The sequence below is a fragment of the Macrobrachium rosenbergii genome, chromosome 20 (genome assembly GCF_040412425.1).
Source record: "Macrobrachium rosenbergii isolate ZJJX-2024 chromosome 20, ASM4041242v1, whole genome shotgun sequence".
Taxonomy (NCBI): Eukaryota; Metazoa; Arthropoda; class Malacostraca; order Decapoda; family Palaemonidae; genus Macrobrachium; species Macrobrachium rosenbergii.
In genome coordinates, this window is record NC_089760.1 from 32143413 (window position 1) to 32169280 (window position 25868).

The following is a 25868-nucleotide window of genomic DNA, read 5'->3' on the forward strand; positions in this document are numbered from 1 at the left end:
TTTCTTTTTACAGGAAATGAGATCAGTATGTAGCATTTCCTCTAGGTAAGATAAACTTCGTTCAACATATTAAAGAAAGAGTAGCATCAGTAGAGGCTCTCTCTCTCTCTCTCTCTCTCTCTCTCTCTCTCTCTCTCTCTCTCTCTCTCTCTCTCTCTCTCTTTAGGAGCCATTTTTGATGTCTGACATTCGACCTATGTGTTTCTAAGTGCTTTTCATGGCTAAATGTCAAGCCAGACCAAACTAATATACCCGCAAGCATTAGCAGACCTCTGCCCCAAGCAAACGTATTTCCCTATACCAACACAACGGGCTATGACCATGCCCTCCCAACATGAAGCCCTGTATAACCAAGTCCTCAGAATGCCCAAAGGCAACCCCCATTCAGGCAGTTGTTGAGGTACTTCAAAGGACCCTCAACCAACGAAATCAAATACTTAGTTTGAGTGAGACCAGCACCAACCAATCAATGGGGAGCATGCAATGTTAACTGTATGTCACCACCACTACAACTCAGCCCCTTCCCCAGCTTAAATAGCAGCCATCATCACCATGACTTGACAGGCTGTGCGCTGTGATCAAAGAGCCCATGCCAGTGTCTTGCTGCTATGATCTAGAAGAACTACTGTACAACAGCATTCCTACAACTCAGCACAGCTTCAATTTTTGTTGCGACCATGCTATATTTGAGATATAGCAAAACATCTCTGCTATTTTGTACATTTCCCAAGTATATACAGGTCTCTATTCTTTTACTAGTACAGTGAAAACCCTTACTGTATGGTTGTGTCAATACCCTTCAATGACATTCCTGGCCCAGAAATATAATCATCAAATGAAATGAAAAATTTTATCACAAATTAAGTTCTGCAAATCACATTTACAATATGGTCTATTTCCCCTATAAGATGTAATAATAATCAACCGACCTGCAGCCTTGAAAAGTAGGTCAAGGTGAAAAAATATAAGAAAATAATTTGTACCCCTAAAATACCACTTACTATGTTTTATCTAAATCTATTAAGTAGGCCAAGGCCAACATATTTGTGAAAAATAATCTCTAGCTCCCAACGTACATACACATAAAGTTTCACCAAACTCAGAAAGAAATAAATACTCACCCCCTACATTGACATGTAACCTTCGGAAATAGGTCAAGGGAACATAAAAAAAAAGTACCTAAACAAATATCTTCGAGACACTGTTGTAATCTGAAAACCAGAGACCCTTGACTCATGGTTTCTAAGAAAAAATTCCACTTCTGGCCTTGAAACTGACCTTTAAAATCAGCCAAGGTAGACCAGAAATTGCAGAATAACTCCCAGTATCCAAGTTCCTATCTAACCTCCCAGTATCCTAGTTCCTATCTAACACGTTTCATCGAACTCAGGAAAGAATAGTTATCAATATAATGCCTAAAGCAAATAAGGTAACTTTTGACTTAGTCGAATGGCAATAATATGAAGAAAAAAGTAACGAAAATTACTTCTAGTAAACATAATTCTTTATCAGATCTTACGCACTGCAATAGAGTAAAACTGCTTATGCTTATAAGAGTGTTTTCCCATTTCCTATTGATGGAGTCTGAATGACTCAAAAGCTTTCTATTGTTTTTATATTTTTACAAATAAAACTACGCATGTAATGAGTATTATGATGCTAAAATGCTGTGAACTTAGTTTTAGTAAAATCAGTGCGGAAAAGTCCGGGCAGGCCCTTCAAAAAAATGAACATCATTTGGAAAAGAAAATGTCTGTTGTTTGTGACAGTTGTTTCGTACATATTTTGGGTGCTGGTGAAAATCACGTTAGAACAGCCATAACAAAGGTCATGATGACGGAAACCAAGATTAAAGGTGACCAGGCTGGCTTACACGAAGAGAGCAACAGCACCACATCAGTAGTCGTTCGACAGATGTAAACTGAATACACCTGTCGACAGATGCATTCCATTCATGTGAAGAACGAAATTCCATTGAGGATCTTGGCACAGAGTGAGTTGTAATCCCATGACCATTATTTTTTCTCAGATTATTACTAATTACTGTAATAATACGGGTAGAACTAGCAAGTACTCACAGATAAGAATGGCCTAAGTGACGAAATGAGAATCAAAGGGAAGGTAAGAATAAAATCATAGATAAATTTGTGGCAAAATTAATAAGTAGCTGCTTAAAGAATAAATAACCAATTGTTAGGAAAGGGTGAAAAGTAATATGGAAGAGTATGAACGGATGTATAGTAATGGGAATAAAAGTGGTTGCGGCTAGGTGCCGAAGGGACGCCGCATGGAGCCGTAAGTAATGCCTGCAGTGCACCGTGTAAGGTACACTGACGGCACTATCACCCTACGGGAGCTATTATTGCCAGAAGGTTTACCAAAGTATTGCTTAAAAAAAAAATGGAACATGGGGCTAATACACTACACACTCCGTCAGCATAGGGTTGCTGAGTCCTCAGTGAGACGAGTAGCCCTCACTTACTAAAGGGTTTCAAGCCTCCAAAGATAACAGCGTAAATTCTCCAGTCATACAAGACGGCTGAGACACCTTGATTAATCATTAGGTGAAAGGTGCTATTTAAAGGTGCTTTTACCACGAATGCAATTCACCTTTAGCCCTGCTAGGACAGATGTACGCAATATTTTTAAGTTCATCGGAAGTCTTGCCTTTACCACATTTGTTGGCGTTTCTTTGTTATTTATTCAATCTGCGGAAAATATATTTGCACTTATGGATCATATTTTGTGTGTTTTTTTTTTACTGCTCAGTCACTGGTCCCACCTTTATTTCTTTCAAGGAAAGAGAGCTGTCCCAATTTTTATAGCTATCTCCAAACGCTTTCAGTTATTGTTCCTTGTAAGATTCGTTTGCTTAGAGAGAAAATTTAATTTTTTACTTTCACAGGTTGCGTTTAACCAACCAGAAAAAGAGTAATTAAACCAAGCAGATTCAAAATGGCTTCCGAATGACTATGTAGTATAATTTTTTTTCTTATATTTTTTTTTCTTTCTGAGAAATCTTGAAGTCTGAGACATTACTTTTGCAATAAAAATGTCTTTACTCAGTTAAATGACCGATCAAGAATGACAATTTCAGTGGAAGCGAGAGATGTAAAGATCAAACAAAAAAGACAGCGGAAAATTAAAATGTGTCGGCTGGGTTTCAGAAATGAGCTCATTGTTTTGATGTTATTTAACTCTCCTAGACCAATATTATAAAGAATAATCTCAGCATTGTACAGCCAGGTCTTTACTGGTACCGGGTATCCTTATAAGATGAGAATGATGACCACACTAACAACTGAACGCTCCATATTAGCTTCCCCCCCAACCCCCTGCCCTTCACTACGTACATGCCATTCTATTACTTTGCTTCTTTTCTGTTTAAAATGAGAAAGCGTAACGGTCTTCGGGGTGGGGAGGGAGCACTGTCCCACCTCCTTAGTAGGAGGGGTGGGGGTGGGGGACCCTGCGTTTCTCTTCTGCCAGCGGAAGTGAGTGAGGCAGAGTCACAGACACAGTAGATTCTGTCAAGCGGTACAGACGATGCGGCAGCCCCTTGTCCTTCAGTTTCATCGCAGACGCATGCAGTCACCAAACCATCCGTAAGCTTTGGTGAACGGGTCATTTCGCTGACTGTCTGGTATTTACGAAAAATGACGAGATCTACTGCATATGTTACATAATACGCTGAGGGAGATGTCAATGGCGTCAATGATTCATGAAGAAATGGAGAGCGAAGTTTTCATTATTTCTTTATTTAAATTGTACATAAAAAAGATCACTGACTTACAAAAAGAATAAAACTTCCAAACAAGCAGATATCATATAAAAGTAAAATAAGTGTACTGCTATACGCTAAAATAAGTGTACTGCTATATGCTAAGCTTGCCAGACGCCGTGCTTTTGAATACTCTGCCCGTTATCCTGTCAAAAAAGAATTACATGAATTGCCGTGCTTATATTCGAAGAGTCTCAGTCTCAGGCCACCATAACCACTGACGTATTTTAATATAATTTTATGTTGTTGCTACTGGCAACACTACACGCCGAGCCGCATCGTACGCGTACAAGACGAATCAAGCAATTGGAAGTGACTGTTACTTCTTGCTTTAATTAAACCCCTAAAGAAATGTTTCCCGCAGGAAACAGCGCCGTCGGTGTACCTCACGCGGTGCACTGTAGGCATTACTTAAGGGTCTTTGTAGCGTTCCTTCGATCTCTGGCTGCTACCCCTTCATTCCTTTTTCTTCACTCCATTCATATTCTCTTCCGTTCTCCACCCTCTTCTGACAATATTGTTTCATCGTGCAACTACAGGGTTTTCCTCCTGTTTCACCTTTTAAAACCTTTTTATTCTCAATTTTCCTCTCAGTGCTGAATGGCCTCATATGTCCCAGCGCGTGGCCTTTGGACTAAATTTTATATTCCATTCCTAAAGAAATGCTGACAAGGAAGATGAAATGAACCATAAATGGTCCAAAAAATTTGGATTCCTTGCTAAAAGTTGACTTTCATGCATTCTGGACACCATTCCGTTGTGACTTGGGTATAAACATCATGGGAAAAGAGTGCATTTAAACAGCACACTGCTATAGCGAAACAGCACTCGTAGTGCCGGGGCGTCATTACTGATACCTTTTTCTTGCCCACCTCTATCATCTCAAGATGACAAAAAAAAAAAAAAAAAAAAAAAGCTGTAGAAGTGTGTAGTGTATAACCCCTTGAAGCATCACTTGTCATACAATATTTTCCTGCGCGAAACTGATAATCTGGAAATTTTTTTGTCATTATTAATCAAACCCACAAGAGCACTGCTGATTGCGGAGTAAGAGTCAACAGAAATATGATGGAAACTAAAACAAAACCTGTGCGAAAATATTCTAGCACCGTATTCTGCAAAAAAAGGACCTGGTGCTTCAAACAAGGTGCAACAAAAGAATTGGAATTGGCATCAATGACCTTAGTAGTTGTGACGCCAGTAAGTTCCAAATAATTAATTGATTAAGTTTAATTAATCAATTAATTATTTGGCATCAATGACCTTAGTAATTGTGACGCCAGTAAATTCCAAATAATTAATTGATTCATTTTGATTAATCAAATAATTATTTGGAATTTACTGGCGTCACAACTACTAAGGTCACTGATTCCAATTCTTTTACAGAGATGACCATAGTCAGCTACTATCTACATTACAGACATCAGGTCTAGGTCTAGTGTTTGCGTACACTGCTAGCAATGCAAGTGTAAACAGTAGGAAACACAAATGTTAATAAAAGAATGAAAATTTTCCAAATGAACGTTATTTCTGCAAACTGTCTAAACAATATTTGTTACAGCAAAACTGGAAACTGATGCAAAAAATATATATATATATTGTGCTCAAGATGTAAACCATGTCAACATCTCTACTTTTAGACCAGAACAGTTACGGGAATTCTGGGAATATGATGAGGTTGATAGTTGGTCTGTTGCGGTATGTTCGACTAAATGGTTTTCTCTTTTGCCAGCTATTGGCAGAATACTTACGTGATGGGAAGCAGTAAAAAGTTATTTCCCCAGAGTTTAGGTGAGGATTGCCCTAAGGCACTCTGGAAGTGCTCTGGAGATGAAGGAAATGCCTGTGTGTCCTCAAAGATATATTTCTTCTTCCTCAGTTACACTTTAATTGTTCTTAGGCACTACTGAAGCAGTAAAAGCCAAGACATCCAGCATAACTCAGTATTTAAGCTAATGTCTGAACTTACAGGCAAAACTGAGAAAAGAATAAAAGGTTTTTTGTGGCTTTACATTAAATACCAAGCTTTGTCAGCTTAAGGCAGATGTGGCTAAGGCATGTAGAGCAGATTTCTTTGCTTGCTATTAGAACCAAAAAGCATAACCTCTCTGAAAACAGCTTTCATAAGTGTAAAAATTAAGCCTAACAAGTGTCCTACCTTTAGAAGAATTCTGTGATGCAGTCAAGGCCTATAACATTTAAGATACTGATATGAATAAATTATATATGAAGAGCCTTTTGGAGATTTCTGTGATGCAGTCAAGGCCTATCACATTCAAGATGTTGATACGGATGAATTACATAGAGTATGGGATTGTCGAGGCAATTATCAACAATACCCCTGAGATGATAGATAGCTAAAGTGAAGAACGTTATCTCAAACTGTTCAGCAAGCTGAGGTTCTTTTCACAATTCTGAAGAAGGTGAGCACTTACACCTTCTTTATTCCATACAGCAATGCTCACAAAGAACGAGTTTATTCAGTGCTGACCTCAGCCTTGGAGAAACGCGAAAACCCTTCTGCAAGAGGACTCAATCAAAACAGAGCTCCAAATCAGCAAGTTTCTCAGAAGAATGCCAAGCAATAAAAAAAAAAAAATGTGTGGCCAACTGAAAACTTCTGGAAATGGCGAGGAAACAAGCAAAAACCTAAATACAAAAAACAGAGACCCATTATAAATGCCTATGGTAGGTACGCTACTTCTTTGCGAAGTAAATCAATTTGGTTAGCAAACAGTATGTTGTTCAGCAGCAGGAAATATGAATATTAATTTCTTTCCGTTCTTTACACTGTATGAATGTATGTACCATATATATGATGTGTATAAAGTGCATTCAAAATACTGAAATTTTAGAAAAACCACATAGCCCTGATTACAATATAAAAATATTTAACTAATCAAGACCTCTAAGTATATTTTTATATTCTATACAAGCTGATATCCTTAAGCTTATCCTCTAACATGTTTAATTGGTTAAAAAATGTCACAAAATTTTTTCAAATGTCCCTTTTAGAAATTTGAAAGTGGCCACCTTAACGGAAACACATGAAATGCAACAGGAAAGTGAACGCTTACAAGGTGATGTAGCTATGAGTTTCATATCCTGCCTGAAAATTGTAAACATTAACATCAGCACAAATGCTGTGAAACCCTTTTGCACAATCAATGGAATGGAAGGCCTTTTGGCACTGTGACAACGTGACACCTCAGCAGACTGGCAGAATGAATGGCAAGTGGCGAGCTACTTCTTGAGAGACGCCATAACTCGAGGGGATGGCGGGAGTTCTGTTAAAAAAGCAGAATTCAGGGATTATGGCCAACCAAGATATCTTCCGAAACCTTGATTGAGCTGCTTGGTTTAGAATATAAAAAACCAAGCTCTATATAATAATAATAATAATAATAATAATAATAATAATAATAATAATAATAATAATAATCAATGGCAATCGGGTATACAAGTTAAGAGCCGTATTCTGTTCACATGCGTAACGGATCTTTGACGCAAGACTCAAATCCATAACGGCCGCTAATAACTCGCAACATTTGCCGTACCATGGGCTGATGTTTCATCGCATACATCCTTTAATATTATGAACTTGCAAGACATGCATATTTTTGGGATGTCGAAGGGAAAACGAAGCGAGCATAGTAAACTATCGATTTAAGAATGAAGATGAACTTTCCTCGATGAAGGATGAATGATCATAACCTACTTCCAGTAGGGCAACGTTTCATTTTGTGAACGAAACTATGTGACACTAAGCATATTTTCATAACTGTCTAAATAACTGGTGAAGTTTATTTTTTAATTACATACCGGTAGTATACAGTACATAATTTTGTTACCCTGCACTGAAAGCGACGAAGTTTTGTCAGTTGCAACTGGTTATTTTTCCTGCCTACCGGTATCGAATATTTTTGAATAATTTAGTCCTTGGATCTGGCATCGACGACCGTGTCTGCAACGCCAAGTCGCATAAATCACTCAATCTATGAAAAGCTAGTAAACAAACGAAGGCCATATCTAAATTTTATTTAGCTCCCTAATGCTGTGAATAAACGCTAGGGCTATACCAGAGCCACGAGCAAACGGAAGGCGGCTCTATGACCGGCTTTGTTTGAAATTAGTGTATTTTGCGGCCACTAGATGGCGATTACGGCGCGAACTGACGCTCACAGGTAACTTCAGCAGGAGCACGTTGCTCCGAAAGAAACGCTCGTAACCTAAGCATTACTGATAACATTTTCGAACAAAATAACAAAGACGTTTATATGATTACGGTATATGTATACAATGATTAAGTTTTCTGCCTTATTTACAGAAGGTACTCTTCAGATTTCCACATCTTCATAGTATTTACGGCTCTATCTGTTCTCGCTGAATTTACTTTGTCATATCTGCCACAGGCGTTACCAAAAAGAAAGCCCTGAAAAGTAATACTTGGGTTTAATGTTGTTTGAGCTAGACATCTGAAAGTCTTAGAAATACAGTAATCGTGAGTGGTTGCCAATGCATCTAAAGCCGGGGATTTCGTACAACTTACCGATGGTAGCTGACGGACGAGATAAATATAATCTCTCCCATTACATCACAGAGAGCTTGCAAAAGGACGAAATTAAAGCGAAAGAACATCCTGGTTTACTGAAAAGGCGTAGGCTGCTGGTTGGTAAGCCTGACGCCCATGTTATGTATGGTAACAGGGGAGAGAGAGAGAGATATCATGCCATAGTTGTCGGAGAACACTTTAGAACGGCCAGCTATTCATTAAAGGATGCTGAAATATATTTTATGCCATCGATAATGAAAAGTGATAATTTACTGCACTGGGGAAACTTCAGGCGACCATAAGGTGGTTGTGCTTGCTGGTGTGCGAGAGAAAAGAGCGTATGCCGGAAATGGTGTTGGAATTTGAATACGGAGCGAAAAATGGGCGCTCTTGGGAAAATATGGCCACTAAGTAGCTACTTGAATAATAATCCGTCTGCATTTGCCCATTGATGATAAGTAGAAAATATTACAGCTTATCACTTCCAAACCCACCATAATGGCTATTGGAAATCAATATTAACAACAAACTAACCGGCTTCGCGAGATTGAATGATTTTTAGAAGCATTTGTGTTACATCGATCAAGAAAGTAAGTCAATTATAAATATTTCCAAAAAGGCTTCAGTCAAATTGTACCTTGTAAGGGTTTTACTTGGTTGGCTGACAGGGTGACGGAGTAGAAAGGACCTACTCCCAGCCAGATGTAGTAGTGCATTTTGAAGCAAGTGTGCTGATGTGCCACATACCAAGAGTAAACTAAAAATCACCTTTGCTTGGCATTCGAATCGGGATTTTTGACATTCCATTTTCTTTTAATTCTCCCATACGATGGTCAAATATAAATCGCAACAAACGTATTGTAAAAGTATAGCTTCAGACTTGTTTATTATGTGGCATGTGGCAGCGCGCCTCCATTGATTCCGACCATACGTTGCCGGCAAAACCTTTCTCTCGACCGGCGATGTTATTTCATCACCATTCTCTGACAGTACTATCAAAATTAACTAAATCGTCATTTCATACGAGACAAGAAGGACTATCCTGTGTAAATCTAGCAAAAGGACATTTTATACGCAAGGTGACCTTCGCGCACTAATGGACGGCTTATACCGACTCTCCACATGGCGGTTTGGCGGGAAGCGGCCATATTGGAAAAGGGAGAGAAAGGGAGCCTTGGGGTAAGGGGGGGATTGGCGGGAGACTGGATGGAAGAAAGGCGAGAGCCCCGAGCCAGAGAAGCGAGTCGATGACTCGATGCCCTCTTTCGAATGTGAAAGCAATTTCACGTTTACAGTGACGGGAGTTATTTTCCGTTGGGTGGGCTTTCTTTTTTACGATCTTCCGTTCTACTTACACAAGCCGTGACGGTCATTAACTTCCTATATATCACCCCCATATATTACAACGATTTCTTTCTTTATCTACCATTATTCTCTGCATACTAGGGAGCAGAAGTATTTTAATAGCATTTTTTTTTCGCTTAATAAATCACTGTATCTGACATGTCCATTTACATTAATCTGCGAAGGGAACAGTAAAATAACTTGCAAACAAAGTTATAAAATCAGTTTTGCCTTTCATTGTATAAGTTCCCTTAGCATTTGTAAACTATCAATTACAATTAAGTAATTTTTATTTCAGCAACTGGCAAAGTTCCGATTAACGAGATCCGTACATGCAATCGGTAAATATTTTAGTCGGTAGGTGTTATATAAGATGAGCAATCATTTCTTTTCGAAACCTCCAGTCATAAATTTCTTGTTATGATATGCGTTCTTGGTGTGTCGGTGAAAATCATTCACTAGTGCGATTTTGAACCTAACATCTGTACGTAGTAAAAGTCGCACTCTACTCTGCAAGGCAGTTTCCCTCCGTCTGTTCAATTTCCTCTAAAGGTCACACCGAGTAAAACGGTTTATTCCCATTTTCTGTTGACTTGAATTTCGCCCGCTTGAGGTGTGTCAAGCTACAGAAAACGAAATCCGAGAGAGCTCTGAGACGCTAGCTACATAACGCCACGTGATACTTTTTAAATAAATTTGTTATAAATTCAAAATTTGTTTCATCACGAAGAAATTCGCACATGACATCACGAGATGCTTGATGTTTCTGTAGCGTATGGGGGACGGAGCTTACGGACCGGGACAGGGCCTACACTTCTCAAAAACAAGACAAGTGTGTTTTTGTGCAAGCTTGGTGTCACATCCCCTGAAAGTGCCTTTATATTTTGGTGTTGTACCGTTGTTATTTTATGTGTAGTCGGTGAATTCACACTGGACAGTTTGAAAATGGAAAGCGACAAGAATATCCCATGTTCCCAGGAAAAAAAAATCTTCCAAAGTTGGTGAATGTTCATCTTCCTCCCGAAGAAAAAGGTCTGTTATACCTAGGAAAACAGCGAAGGTTGTGAGTTCTTTAACAGTGACATTGTTCTACAAAGTGAGGAGAGTTCCGATGATTCAGTACTAGAAATCAGTGACAGTGAGCAGTGACCTCTATGTCCCTACTGTATCACCTAAGCTCGGAGGAAAGTCAGGTCATGCTGCAAGTTCTCTGACCCAAACAGTCAAGATGGCGAGGGTTGGTCTAGGAACCCCCACCCCCAAATTATCGAATTTAGTGCAAAGCCAGGGATGACAAAGACAGCGCCTTTAGGCTTCATGCAATTATTTTCACCCAAGAATTGCTTCGGTATTTGGTAAAGATGAATGAATATGTGAAGGTTTAGAGATCATCTGGAGCCAAGTAATGCAAGTCAGTGGCAACAGTGTCATATTACTGACATGGCACATTATACAGGAAAATACGCATTTTCATGGGTGTTGTAAAAATGCCACAAGAACAAATGTACAGGGCCAAGAACAAATTTTAGACATTGTCCAGCATTTCACATGTGATAAGTTTCGGCCGATTCCAGCAATTATCTCGGTACTTTCAGGCATATAACAGGTTAGCTGTGCCAGAAAACAATACAGATAAACTAATTCTAGTGCGCCCAGTGCTTGAATATCTGTGGAAACTGTGTATGAACCATTATGGGCATGAAAAGAACCTCTCTCTACACGAAGATTTACCACCTTTTGAGGGAGGGTGTCAATCAAGGCATACAATCCCAAAAAGCCCGACAAATATGGCTTCAGAGTGTATTTTTTGTATGAGGCAAACTCGGGTTATGTGCTTGATTTTATGCTTTATCGTGAGGAGACTGCATTCAAGCTCATGCAGCAGTACTTCTGTGTAGGTTATCATGTGTTCATGGATAACTATGAACATGAGTCGAATAGCAGTGGCATTGTACGCCTTTCCGAGGGTGCACCAGATACTGAAGGACTTGGCCCAAAAAAAGTCCTCCTCGCAATTCTTTGCACTTCAGGCGGAAGAACGACACCTTTGTACTTGCTTGGATGGATACCAGGCTGGTTACGTTAATATCCAACATGCTAGGTGTTGATCTGGAGAACTTTGTTCACCACAAGGTCAGGAAGGGCGGAAAGTTTGAGCTGCAGAAGACAGCGGTTGTGAACCGCCCCACTGCCATCAGGCATTACATGAAATACACTTTGACCCCACATATTAAATTGTTACAACTTCATGGGGAAAACTGTGAAATGGTCAAAGAAGATGTTGATGTACTTGCTACAGATTGCATTGCACAATGCATTCACTTTGTACCGCAAGTGCAAGGCAGACAAACAAAAGTTGACCCTCCTATAATTCCATGAAATGGCATGAGGCATTGCCGGATTTCGACCCTGAAACGTAGCCTGTGGGGACTATGTCATACCCCACGCAATGGCTCATCAGGTTGCAAGTGTTGCCTATAATCTTGTCCCTGATAGTTTTGGTACTCCATCTACCCTCAGGGAAAAGACTGCAGACAGTGCCACCCACATAGTGAAATACTGCGGACAGTGCCGTGCCACCCACATCTCGAAAGCCAAGAATTGTCGATCCCCCCACAGAAGATTTCATCAGACCAAATGCATACAGTCCGAGAAGTTAGGCAGAGGAAGCAGTGCTGTGCCTGCTTCAAGAATGGCAATTGTAAAGACACCTCACACCAGTGTGCCAGTTGCAAAATCCCTCAATTGAATATTATATAAAGGGGAAAGAAATAAGTTATTAATCTCTTTTACTATTTTTCGTGAATAAAAAAACCATTCAAATGTTGCGTTACGGCTGGCGTTTACACGCACTATTTAATCCTTTCATTTTTTTTTACTTTCATTGTGCAGTGTTGCCAAACAGCTAGCATACATAACTATGAATTATATATTAACGAGAAGCAATTTAGCTTTTGCGCTATTCAAAAATAGCTAAGTTACTTTTATTATCATTTTTGGTGATCTATAAAAAGGAGCAAATTTTCTTTATGCACCGCAAAGTTCTACTCCTGCTATGGATTTTTTTTCCCTAAGGCTTTATTGAACTTTTTTGGTATTAGTAGTAAGCAAGTTGTATATATAAACGGAAAGGCAATTTATCTTAGTTTGGCACTGTACAAAAAATAAGTAATATGTCTATTTTCCTACTTTATATTTTTTTTTTTTTTTGTATAAGAAACATGAAATTTTTGCTCAGGCCTAAATCTTACTCGCGATATCGACGTTTTGTTTTTGTGCTGCTGCTTTTTTGAACATATTATGCTATAGTACAACTATTCAGATTTAAAATGACACGAAACCCACTATCACGACAAGCAAGTTACCTTTACACTAAGCGACGAAAGAAAAATATTAATACGCATGCGCGCTAGTACCGCGATGGCTGCGCATTCTGGGACAGACACGGCTTGCTAGAAGCTGAATCCCCAAAGCGTCAGTTTATTCTATATTTATTTTGTTATTCACTAACTGTATTTGTAAAATAACAATTAACATAAATATGAAGAATACAGCCATACAATATTATTACCACTAAAATTATGTTACCGTGAGGTGGCCTTTTGCCAGTTTCTGCTCTTGCTTTTTTGAGCAGCCTTCGGGAACAGAAGTCTTTAATTAACACCAAGTAGCGTATACTTTATTTTCGTATCCTGCCGGAGGCAATGGTGTTCCGGTTGATTATTTATTTATTTTTATTTATTTTTTCCCCCTCGTGGTTGGTATTACCTGCAAGGAGGATACTGTTGTTGCCTACACCAGCAACAACGCAACTTGCGGAAGTTAGTTAACAAGCCGGAAATACTTGAAGACCAGAGGCTTCCAAAAAGCTTTAAGCTGATTTCGATAGGGGTGTGTCTAGGTGTCGATTCATGAAATGCGAGAGACAGCCTCCAAACGTTTTTCCTTCCAAAACGTGCTCCCTCTCTCTCTCTCTCTCTCTCTCTCTCTCTCTCTCTCTCTCTCTCTCTCTCTCTCTCTATCAGTCTCTGGGGATGTTGCGCAATTAGGACCTACAAATTTCAAGCAAAAATGCAAACGCATTACTACCCTAAAGCAATTCATCTTGTATTTTATTGGTTTATTCATGTTTTTAACTATTTATTTATTAAATTATCTTTATTCTCTTCTTAACATCTGATCTTTTCTTTCTGCCTTTCCAATTATCTTCTGTTGCTTATTTCAAATGAACACCATAATCTTTGGAAGCTTGAATTTTAAGTCAGTGGCCCCTGTAGGTTTGTTCCATATGAACAATAATCTTACTAGTAATAATAATAATAGTAATAATGATAATAATAGAATGGAATATAGAATTTAGGCTAAAGGCAGAGCGCTGGGACGCACAAGATCATTCAATTCTGAATGGGAAATTGACAGTAAAAAAGTTTGAAAGATGTAACAGAAAGAAAACCTCGCAGTTGCACCATGAAACAACTGTTATGAGAGGGTGGAAAGTGAGATACAAAGAAAGAGAATATGAACAGAGGTACAGTAAAAAATAATGATAAGCTATTTATGTAGTCTATGCAGAGCAGACCAATCATTTGATACGAGCTTTGTATTTTATGTTTACTCTACCTTTTATTTACTTTACTGGTGGATCCCCTTCACCATAGATGCAAAAAATGAACTACTGCAGGTCTTGAATTGAATGATAAAATAAAAATGGACATGCGGGAGGTAAAAAGAAATACATGAGTATTTTGTTGTACTCCACTATTATTAGTTTCACGAAAAATACAAAAGTACGATCATACGCAATTAAACTGACATGATTTTGGCTGTTTTGTCTTGGTATTCTTTCAAGTTCTCCGATTCTTTGTTAACTGCTTGAAATATTTGTGCACTTTCTTAGCGAAATTAACCTGAATTTTTTTTTTTTTTTTTTTTTTTTTTCTTCCAGAATGTCAAAGGAAGCATTTGACAATGCCGTATCCTTTTACCTTGGTAAACACACTACTCGGCCCGGTTTCTGCTCTCTTTCTCTGTCTGCGCAAGTTATCTCAATCAGTTTAGGAGGATTTAAGTCAAATTTTGTAGGGCGTAGGCCTATGGGACTCAGTCCTGTTTCTGCTCTCTCTCTCTCTCTCTCTCTCTCTCTCTCTCTCTGCATAGGCTATCTCAATCAGTTTGGGAGGATTTAAATCAAATTTTGAAGGGCGTGGGCCTATGGGACTCAGTCCTGCTTCTGCTCTCTCTCTCTCGCTGCATAAATTATCTCAATCAGCTTTGGGAGGATTTAAATAAAAATTTTGGGCCTATGGGCCAAAAGAAAAGTCGAGTTGACCTTGAGGTATGAAATACGGACCACGTGGTTCTCTCCTCGGCCTATGCGACAGGGTGTCCCAAAAAGAAAAAATTATGGGTTCAATCAAATATTGCCGAAAGGTGACCTATAAGCCAAGGTAGGGTTGATTGGATTTGAAGATGGGTCATGATTTTTGTGGGATCTAGATTTTGGGTGGATTTGTGACGAGCCCCCAAAAAATTAATTAATTAATATCGCTGAAATATGGCGTAGGGGCAGGCTATGGGCAGAGGGAGAGTTGATTACATTTTCGGACAGATCCGAATGCGGAAGCAGACCCTATTTTGTTTTAAAGGAATTTATTTTTATTTTTTTGTGGGGGGGCGGCAGGGTTGGCGTCACAATATCCGTAAAAAGCTATCGATTGAATTCAATGCGATTCTATGCAAGGGCGGGACATTCAAGGGAAAAATCGTGAAAATTTATGTGGTGGATCCAGACGATGACCGATTAATAATTATTATTATTATTATTATTATTAATGCCCACTGGTGTGGTTGAGAGTGCCACTGATGACAAGATGCCACCACATGGTATTAAAAGAAATCTGATGATATTTTTCTGAAGGTGATTAGATCCTGAGATGAACTTTGCCCTCGATACTGGATTTTTTTTTTTGTGTGGGGGGATGACATAGGTGCGCACTCCGACTGCTTTTGAAGTCAACTCTAGTATTACGACTGAGATGAGAAAATCCGAACAGACTTACTCGATTCTAACTAAATTTCAGTATTATGATAGAAAGCACAATTTAAATCAAAACACACACGAGCAGAACAATGTCATATTTGCAAACAGTTTATATAGATCTTTACATTCACTATATTCTATAGTGAGAGTACAATTTTTTCAACTATACACCTTTTCCCTTGGCGATGGTGACTTTCCTGTTATCAACCAAATCTTAGGGAGTAAGTGGCTGGCACCATTCCCTCCCTACTCCTCTGGCTATGATTCAACAACATTCGACCAACTACAAGGTACATAATTCACTGCTTAGGTCAACAGACGCACACTGTGAGACAGGCTTTAAACTGGCTGGAGATCTGGAGACGACATTCTAAATGCGGACTTTTTTTTTTAAATCATGGATCCTGTCTCTGGTGTAGAGTGTCTTATCTAGCAAGTCTGTTAACAACTTCAAGGACAGTTTACCAATCAGTAAGCAATACACCCCGTAGGGAGGTAGCGCCGTCAGTGCACCTCATGCGGTGCATGTAGGCATTACTTAACGTTCTTTGCTGCAACCCCTTTCGTTCCTTTTACTGTACCTCCTTCCATATTCTCTTTCTTCTACCTTACTTTCCACCCTCTCCTAACAGTTGATTCATAGTGCAACTGAGAGGTTTTCCTCCCGTTGCACCTTTCAAACCTTTCACTATCAATTTCCCAGTGCTTGGCCTAAATTCTATATTCAATTCAGTAAACAATACGTCCCGGGATATCGTTGCAATCCTACTGTCTTTTCATTTTAGGGATCTCCAGAACCTTGGTTTCATAAGCACTTCCTGCGTATGTCACTTTTTTTTTTTCTCTCGTGTAAAAGCCGTTGAGATCATTTCAAACCAAGTGACAGCAAATGCGATTTTTAGCTGTGGTCTTTCATTCGTCACAGAGCTGGACTGTGGAATAGTTTACCTGAGGATGCTGTGTAATCAGAGCCTCCAAAGCCCAAGCGTACATGTGGTGCGCTACTACCCTAGGGCAATTCACCTTGTATTTATTAATTAATTCTTTACATTTTTATCTTTTTTTCTGTTAATTCATTTTCGTTTTTCCTCTCTTCTAATAACTGATCTCGTCTTGCTTTACTTTCCTACTGTCTTCTGTAACTTCTTTAAAATGAACACCACATTCTTGGAAGCTTGAATTTCAATTCAATGGCCGCTGTAAGCTTCTTCCATATGAATAGAGGTTTACCTTTTGAATTATAAAAATATGGACGGATAGTGGCGAAAGTGAAGAGTGTAATGATGATGTGTGTACTGGAGAGCAAAGCAGAGCAAATAACACTAAAATAAGCAAGCGTGAAGCTGAATATAACGGGGAGCATATAAGGTACACAAGGTCACCAGCCTGGAGATGTGCGTGGGGTATCCCAGGAACCGTCCGGACAGTCCAAAATGTTGATCCACGCAATGTTCCGCCTCGGAATTCCCATCCTGTTTTTTTTAGTTTTCTCTATTCTTGCAGGATGACTTTTTCACAGCACTTGCTGACGTCACAAATATGCTGAACACGTGTTGGAAGGTAAGAAATAATGGAATGAAAACTCATACAGAATGCGGATGTTGCAAGCATGAGAAAGTACGATGGCGTATACTTTTTCAATAGTTTACTGTGTCAGGAAGACCATAAGAGACAATGGGATACCAAGAAATATTTGAAGGTAATTTGGCTGAGTTCTTGTAAGGGTTCCGTAGGGTGATAGCGTCGTCAGTGCACCTCATGTGGTGCACTGTAGGGATTACTTAAGGTTCTTTGCAGCGCCCCTTCGGCCTCTAGCTGCAACCCCCTATCATTCCTTTTATTGTACCTCCGTTCATATTCTCTCTCTTCCATCTTACTTTCCACCCTCTCCTAACAACTGATTCTGAGGTTTTCCTCCTGTTACACCATTCAAACCTTTTTACCGTCAATTTCCGTTTCAGCGCTGAATGATCTCGTAGGCCCTAGCGCTTGGCCTAAATTCTATATTCTATTCTGTTCTCTTCTTGTAAAGGATAATTTTTATTGACTGACAGATTTTTGCATACCAGCGACTTATCCCGAGAAAACAAGACGGAGAAATCAGGTTTTGACCGTTAGCACAAAGTGACATTTTCTTGATATGCGTAATTAACTTTTCATAAAATATTAGGAATCTCGGCTGACCATATTCATAAGAATAAGGTCATGAGAACATGACTGAGAAGAAGAGAATTTAGTACAGTTTAGGACTGGTAAAACGCATAACTGGTTGTGTATACGACACTGAGTTGTGTAGCGCTCGTGACTTCTGGGAAAAATCCTTAGAAATGAGAAAATTGGCAGATAAGGGTACCACATCACGACTGATCATTTCTGCACCAAGATGCCTTCGGCTGGAAAGAGGGGCCTTTCTTGGTGGCTCTGTCTTTCTTGATTCCAGGCTCTTCCCAGCAGTGAAGAAACCCCACACGAAAGTTTGTGCTAGAAAAGGTTCACTGTTTTGTGTGTGAGTGTGTGTGGATTCCACGAGAAAGAAAAGCGCAAACTATTCTATGCTGAGCACAACTGGACACGCTGATGACGTGGAAATAACAAACAGAAGAGACCACTAACATAGACACCAAAAGTCTTGCAAAAGATAAGAAAATTCCAAAACTATGATGAAATTTATGCAAAAAGTACGTGTACTTTAGGTTTGTATTATTTTTTAATGTTGCCAATTTTTTTATTACCTTTTTCTTGACTCAGATTCCTCAAATGGCTTCTCAAAACTAGATACTAATTCAGTTTTACTATTTTCTAATCCATGGGAAATAGGCGAAAAAAGGTGGTTTACTAAAACAAATTGCAATAGTTTGTTTAATTGCAAGAACATGTTATATGGACCCTTAGGAACACCATATCCAACATGGGACAAATTCGGCCATTTTGAAATAGTGAAATTCATGGCTTTGATAAAATCACACATCAACAGTATTGAGGATGACAGAGAAGAATACCCATCTATTTCAGGGATAGGTGATACTGAACGAATCTTGAATTTTGTCCCTTTTTCACTCAGAATGTTCCTTGCTGAAATTTTCAAAGGAAGAAAAAATAATGACTTGAAGATTGCAGCAACAGGACAATGCATCATGCAACAACACCGGCCAAGAAGCATCATGGCGCCAATGCAGTTCGCATTAGCAATGCATATCCACTGGGCTTATGGCTCAAGTGAACTGATTGATGATTTGGGCTGCAGAGGATTTTGTTTGTCATATGATGAAGTGAAGCTGTTCAAAGCATGTGCAGCACAGCAAAACAGAGATCAGCTTGAAAATATGGCAAACAGCTTCTGCCACTTCATTGTCGCTGTTGACCATAATACAGTAACAATTGCTGGAAAGGACACTTATCATGGCATGGGTCTTATGTGTGCAGCCACACCACCAGTAACCACATTTCAAAGAGTCATTCGGAATTCAGAATATGTTAAGACTAAGCCAACAAGTACTGCAGCAAGAATGTAGAAAACTAGGAAAAGTGGGAGACATGTTGAATTACAAAGCAATATCATCCATTGTCCATGATGACATCAGAGAGCATGGTCTGGTTTTATGCAGATCATTACCCAGGTAGAGATTTAGGAAAAGCATCATTCCACTTCTTACCCATGGTTGCCTTGGATCCAAACAATATGAGCTGTATCTTTACTACCCTAATGTTTGTAAGTGATGAGTGCATGAAACACAACCTATCACCTATCCTCACATTTGATCAACCATTGTGGCTCAAGGCAAGACATATCATCAGCCATGAAAGCCAACTGCAACATGCTGTTCTCATTCTTGGGCCCTTCCATACCTTAATGAGCTTCCTGGGCACTAGGGTCACATCATGAAAGATAGTGGACTGAGAACACTACTGGAACTTGTGTATGGATCCAACACTTTCAGTCATATGCTGGCTGGAAAGGCTTATGAGCGAGCTGTGCATGGCCATTTCCTAGTTGATGCTGCTTTGAATGCATTACTGGTCATGAAAGCATGTAAGCATGAGAGCATCCACAAAGCAATAGACAGAGCATTGCAGAAGTTTGACCAAGCTCTTCAGTCAACAGAGACAGAATTGGGGGCTCAAGCTGGGGACATAGTGGCAGTTGAAGAAAGCCTTAGAGATGTCAAAGATCAGCTACAGCAGAGCCCAAATGGAAAATTGTGGGTTCAGTACATGGTGATGATGGATATCATACGGTCTGCACTCAGAGGTCAAAGAACCAGCCAGCCTACATTGTACTTCAGGGCACTTCAAAGTATGCTGCCATTTTTTGCTGCTTCTGAACACAACAACTATACAAAATCAGCACATCTATTCCTCCACGACATGATGGATCCACAGAAAATGAATGAGAAACTCTATGACCAACTTACTGAGTCTGGTTTGTTCTTCATTAGAAGATCTGACAGGTACTGGGGTGGGTTAGCATCAGGTCTTGTTTTTGAACAAGTGCTTATGAAATGTATTAAGTCCTCAGGAGGCTTAACACATGGACGAGGTATGGATGAGACTCAACGAACAAGATGGTTACAAGCTATGCCCATCTTTGCTCAGATAAGTGATGAGATAAAGAGTGTTCAGGAGAAGAATTGCACTGAAAGAAACAAAGACTTAACTAAATCCAGAAGAATGAGAGACCAAGAAGATACTTCAAAGATTTTTTGGTACCTAGAACAACATAGTCCTTTCATAGAAAATTACTATTTGTACAACATCATTTCAGGAATGTCTGCACCACAGCCAAATGCTCACCTTGCCAAAGATTTTAGGAACAATATAATCAAAATGATGGAAGGCCAAAATGCAGAAAACTTTATCTTCAGAAAGAAGCACCAAATCAAGACAATGGGTCACAAGATAGTAACTGATGGAGTCGAAGTGCAGGTGGATCCTCAAGCACTGTTTCAGAGGTTACTTGTGATAGCCAGTAATGCTGAAATCAGCTTAAGTGAAATCATGAGGTATGAGCTTTCTGTCTACCCACCACCACTGTTCACAAGCAATGGTCTTCCTCGAAGTGCTACCAAACGTCACCCTGCAGATGCCATAGCAAAGTGCACTTCAAGTCTAGCTGAGGCAACCCCTGAAGCTGACTGTTCTGTTTTTGATGATGGATCCTTGCTCCACCGCATCAAATGGACCATAGAAGAAACATATGAAGAAATTGCATCCAAGTATGTTGCACTTGTCAAAAGAAACAATGATCGCATTGTTGTCTTTGATGGATACAACGGTAGTGCATCAACAAAATTTGTAACTCATCAAAAACGTGCTAGGGACTCAACTGTTGCCCCAGATGTTCACCTAGCACGTACTCAAGTCTTTACCTTTGAAAATAAGGAGTCATTTCTAGCAAATCAGAAAAATAAACAGAGATTTATTGACTTCCTGTCTGAAACTCTGGAGGAGCATGGGGTATCCACAAAGCATGCAGAGGGAGATGCAGGTCTTCTGATAGTGCAAGAGGCAGTTAACAAGGCAGCTAGCAAGGCAACATATGTCATAGCAGACGATACTGACATATTGGTGCTACTCTGTCATCACATGAAGCCTAACAGTCAGCCCTTATTCATGGTATCACAAAATTCCATCATGAAGCACCCCATTTCGAACATAGGAAAAATTAGTTCACAACTTGGTGAAGAATGCTGTAGGTATTTGCCATTCATGCTTGCTCTCTGTGGATGTGACACCGCATCAAGGCTGAACAACATAGGAAAGGGAGTTGTGTTGAAAAAACAAAGTGTCCTCTTCGAGTGTTCAGTGCCATTCTTATCTGACAAGTCCACTCATGAGGAAATACAAAAGGCAGGAGAAAAAGCACTTATTCAGGTCTACAGCTCTAGCAGTGATTGTGCATCTCTTAATGAGCTGAGGAGAAAAGTTTCAGGGTAAAGTCATCAAGAGTTTGAGAAGTGTTGATATTGAAGACCTAGCACCTACTAGTGATGCAGCTAAATATCACTCATTCCGTGTTTATTATCAAACACAAGTCTGGCTAGAAAATAATAATATTAAACCTGATAATTGGGGATGGAAGAGAGATGGAAAAAAACTAATTCCTTGCACGATGGACAACAGCCCTGCCCCTGATACCTTACTAAAAGTAATCAGATGCAAATGCAAGGGCCTTTGTGACACTCAGCACTGTTCATGCAAAAAACATGGGTTATACTGTACAGAGTTTTGTGAGCAGTGTCAAGCTAGCACTTGTGTTAACACATTAATAGATAAAGACACTGAACATGACAAATCTAGTTTGTGAATGCTCTTTGAGGCAGAATTATTGTAGATTTTTTTCTATTATTTTTTAAATACCTCAAAGATTCAATTACTCTGTTACTGTTTTTCATTTTAGGTAATCTTGTATATAATTATTACAATCAATGTATAATCCCAAATCAATTTCCAAGATATGTATTTTATTTCATAGTTATTCTTGTACATGATTGGTATAATCAGTGTATACCCCAAATCAATTACCAAGATACGGTATGTATATTATTATTTTCTTATATTAAGTGCAGCTGGCATTTGACCCAGGGACCCACAGAGGTCAAGGGTCAGATCTGATGCCTGAAATGAATTCCTTGAGATCATGTTCCTTTTAGTAATCTGCAGTATATATTTATGTATTAAAAAGTGGATACTTGAGGAGATATTTCAGCTCAGTCAATGAGAATGGGCGCCATTTTGAATATGGAATTACGCTGAATTTGTCCTTTTTTTTTTTACTGTGCTATTCCTAAGTGTCCAAACAACACATTCATGCAATAGAACAAACTATTGCAAATTGTTTACTGTTCCGCCTATTTTAATATATTTTGCATGAAATTGAATTTGGGTTATTTACTTTTGTGTTTTGTTGTGCAAAATATTAGGATATACAGGAAAACAAAGAGGCCAATATAATGATAAATCTTCACTCTATAAAACCAACTCTATGACATTTTGCCGAGAAATTAGTAGTTTAGGAGATATTGAAGGAAATGTGAGTACAAAACTGAATTTTTCAGTTTTTTCAAAAACGTGCTTTCTAGTTCCGGGCTCGTTTGCTCAGAAACCTTCTATTTTAGCGCATCAACTTATAAAGACAAACAAATGTAGAATTTAATTTCCTATCTTTTTGATATCTATTCCTCTTACCTGTGCGATGCACCGTTTTGGAGAAAAACGGGAAAATATTGAAGAATGTACCCTCCAGACTATTTCTGAGAAATTCTCAAAACTGTCGCTCCTGTCCACACCTACCACGCAAGTGGTATAATCTCATTTCTCAGAAAATATTAAAATTGAATTATTAATTTGTTTTAGGAATCCTTGTGGGATCTGCGATAAAAAATGACAGAGTTAAAAAAAATCATAAAAACCTACAGGATATGTATTATCTGCAAAAATTTCTTCATTGTTTTGGAATTTTCTTTAGTTCCCTACTTTGACATCTTTAAAGAACAACAAGAGCCTCTCCTGAACCATAGCAGATTTTATCTAAATGGCCATAAACTAGGCTCTGGTACTGCACCACTCTGTACTGGGATACTGTCTCTGAAAATCGGAAACAACGGTCATGTATGGACTGGATGTAAAGATGTACCAGGTTCTGAGATGATATTCAAATAAGATAAAAACCTGTTTTGAAAGAATGAAAATGCTAGAGGATGAAATTTATTGTGAAAAAATCAGATGTATAGAAAATATTCTTTTATTTACGTAAATAATTTGGGAGTATAAATGACTTAGCTTAAGCAAAAATAGTGTTTATTGTTTATTAATCTGAAGGTTGGAATAAAATCTGAAAACACATTAAGTTTGTCTAAGCGTCTGCTGTTCTAAGAACACCTATTGCTTTGATTGCGAAGCTCAGAAATTTTTTAATAAAACGCTCTAGAAAAATTAGATTCAATACCATAAAAGTCTGGGCATAAGTCTAATTTTTCCACTAACAACTAACTGAAAATGAAATGTACTAGTGAAATAAAGTCATAATAGGCTTAGTATTTATGGACTTCCACTCTGATTCTCGTGATTTATGTATTTAAGCAATATATGGCCCTATAACACTCTGTCACCCTTACTCTTATACAGAAAAGCAACGGTTCATCTCATCCTTTCCCTCATCCAGACATACCATACCACCAGTAGTTCCTCATTGGACGGGTCGGTATAGTTCTCGGTAGCACTCTGCTGGGCCCGCATTTGAGTCTCCGGCCAGCTAATGAAGAATTAGAGGAATTTATTTCTGGTGATGGAAATTCATTTCTCGGTATAATGTGGTTCGGATTCCACAATAAGCTGTAGGTCCCATTGCTAGGTAACCAATTGGTTCCTAGCCACGTAAAATAAGTCTAATCCTTCGGGCCAGCCCTAGGAGAGCTGTTAATCAGCTCAGTGGTCTGGTGAAACTAAGGTATACTTAACTTAACCCCTGGCCAGCTACTCAATCATACTTTCACCACCATTTTTCAGTAACTCAAAAACTCACAATTAACCTTATCAGTACTTCTATTTTTCCACTATCCAACCTCTTAATTGTCTTCCATACATCTTCATCCGTCACTTTGATAAGTATTCTTGAATTTTGCACAAACCTCTTCCATTTTTGCATCATTCAGATCTGTCTCTCTCCTAGCCACTACATTCAACAATGCTTAAAAATCTTTCCTCCGTGCACTCACATTTGAATTCTCATCACAGAGGATCTTTCCCTTTGCTTATTTTATTCTATGATCCCCTTTGCTCATTAATTTCGTTTTCTCTCTTCCTTACCTTTCATAAGATTTACCCTACATTTCCGACACATCTACCTTTGTCCTTGACTTCCTAATTCTTCCTCTTGTATGCTGCTACAGGATCTTATCTGTTGCCCTACAACTGCATTCAAGACAATCTACCTCTTTCCTTCACTAATTGGATTTTCTCATCTTTTGACCACTTACTGCTTATGTTTGTTATTCCTACACTTAATATTTAAATATTCCAAAACACTCCCTGCAGCCCCTGTGACTCCATCCCTAAATTTTATATACCCTCATGCACTCACTCCAGTTCAGTGTTTTTAACCCTAACAAATTTGCCATCCGTCTCCTTCCAGCATACCACTCCAGTATTGTTCTAATCATACTTGTATTTATTGTTGTCACATTTTCAGCGATTCGTTTCTAACCATAATTTTTATGGAATCTTGTAGACAGCTTCAGCTGGTGATGTCCATAGGTCCACTGAACTCACTTTACATATACCTATTGAGCTTTTAACCCTTTAACAACCAAAAGATCCCCTCTGGGATCTTTAAAATAGCTACTTTGTGGTAGTCATAGCTGACTGGTTTGAGCAAGTATGAAATTGACGCTTTGGCAACTCATAGCTGCACTCCTCTGCTCTTCGAACCAGCCAATCACAAGCTGCTTGCCTCTTTCACCAAGGCTGTAAGGCGTTCAAGCTTCAAGAGACACCTCACTCCTGCTCTGAGATTGGAGTATGGATGCCGGTATGTGGGCACTGCCAGGGGAAAACAGAGTTGGTCATCCTCCCCTGAAGTCTGTGAAGGAGATGGGCAAGAAGTCGACACTAAGGGGCACACTGGACTAGGTCTCTTCTGATGGCATCATTGTCGCAAGATGGAAGGACAACAGCGTTGTGACAATCTTGTCCACTGATGTTGGTGTTGAGCCCATGGGTACAGTGGAGTGGTACGAAAGGGCAGCCAAGAAGGTTCCCATTCCTTGCCCATCTGTCATCGAGAAGTACAACAACCCCATGGGTGGCATTGGCAAGAGTGACATGTTGACCCACCTCTACAAGACCCCCTTCAAAGCAAAGAGGTACTACATGAGGCTCTTTGCTTACCTCCTTGATTTGATCATCTGCAACGCTTGGATTTTGTATAAGAGGGAGTGCTTGGCTTTGCAGGCTAACCCAAAGCCCCTCAAGGACTTTCGTCTGGATCTCTCCAATTGGCTCAGAAGCTTCAGGACATCGACCATCAAAATCACCAGGAATTCTCTTGGCACCAGAGCTTTCCCTCTGCCTGAACGGGGCCAACGGGCAGTTTTGCCAACTATCGAGTCCCTACACATGCCAAAGCATGTCAGTATGAGGCAGACCTGCAAGTT

General features: G+C 39.2%; 2 protein-coding genes across 4 annotated transcripts in view; one reads left to right on the forward strand and one right to left on the reverse strand.

Moving 5' to 3' along the window:
• The window catches only part of LOC136849216 (tigger transposable element-derived protein 1-like), a 121886-nt gene that overhangs the window by 81587 nt on the left and 14431 nt on the right, over positions 1–25868 (forward strand). The gene's annotated exons all lie outside the window — the stretch shown is intronic.
• LOC136849217 (uncharacterized) overlaps positions 1–25868 on the reverse strand; it is a 172310-nt gene that overhangs the window by 81370 nt on the left and 65072 nt on the right. The window lies entirely within an intron of this gene.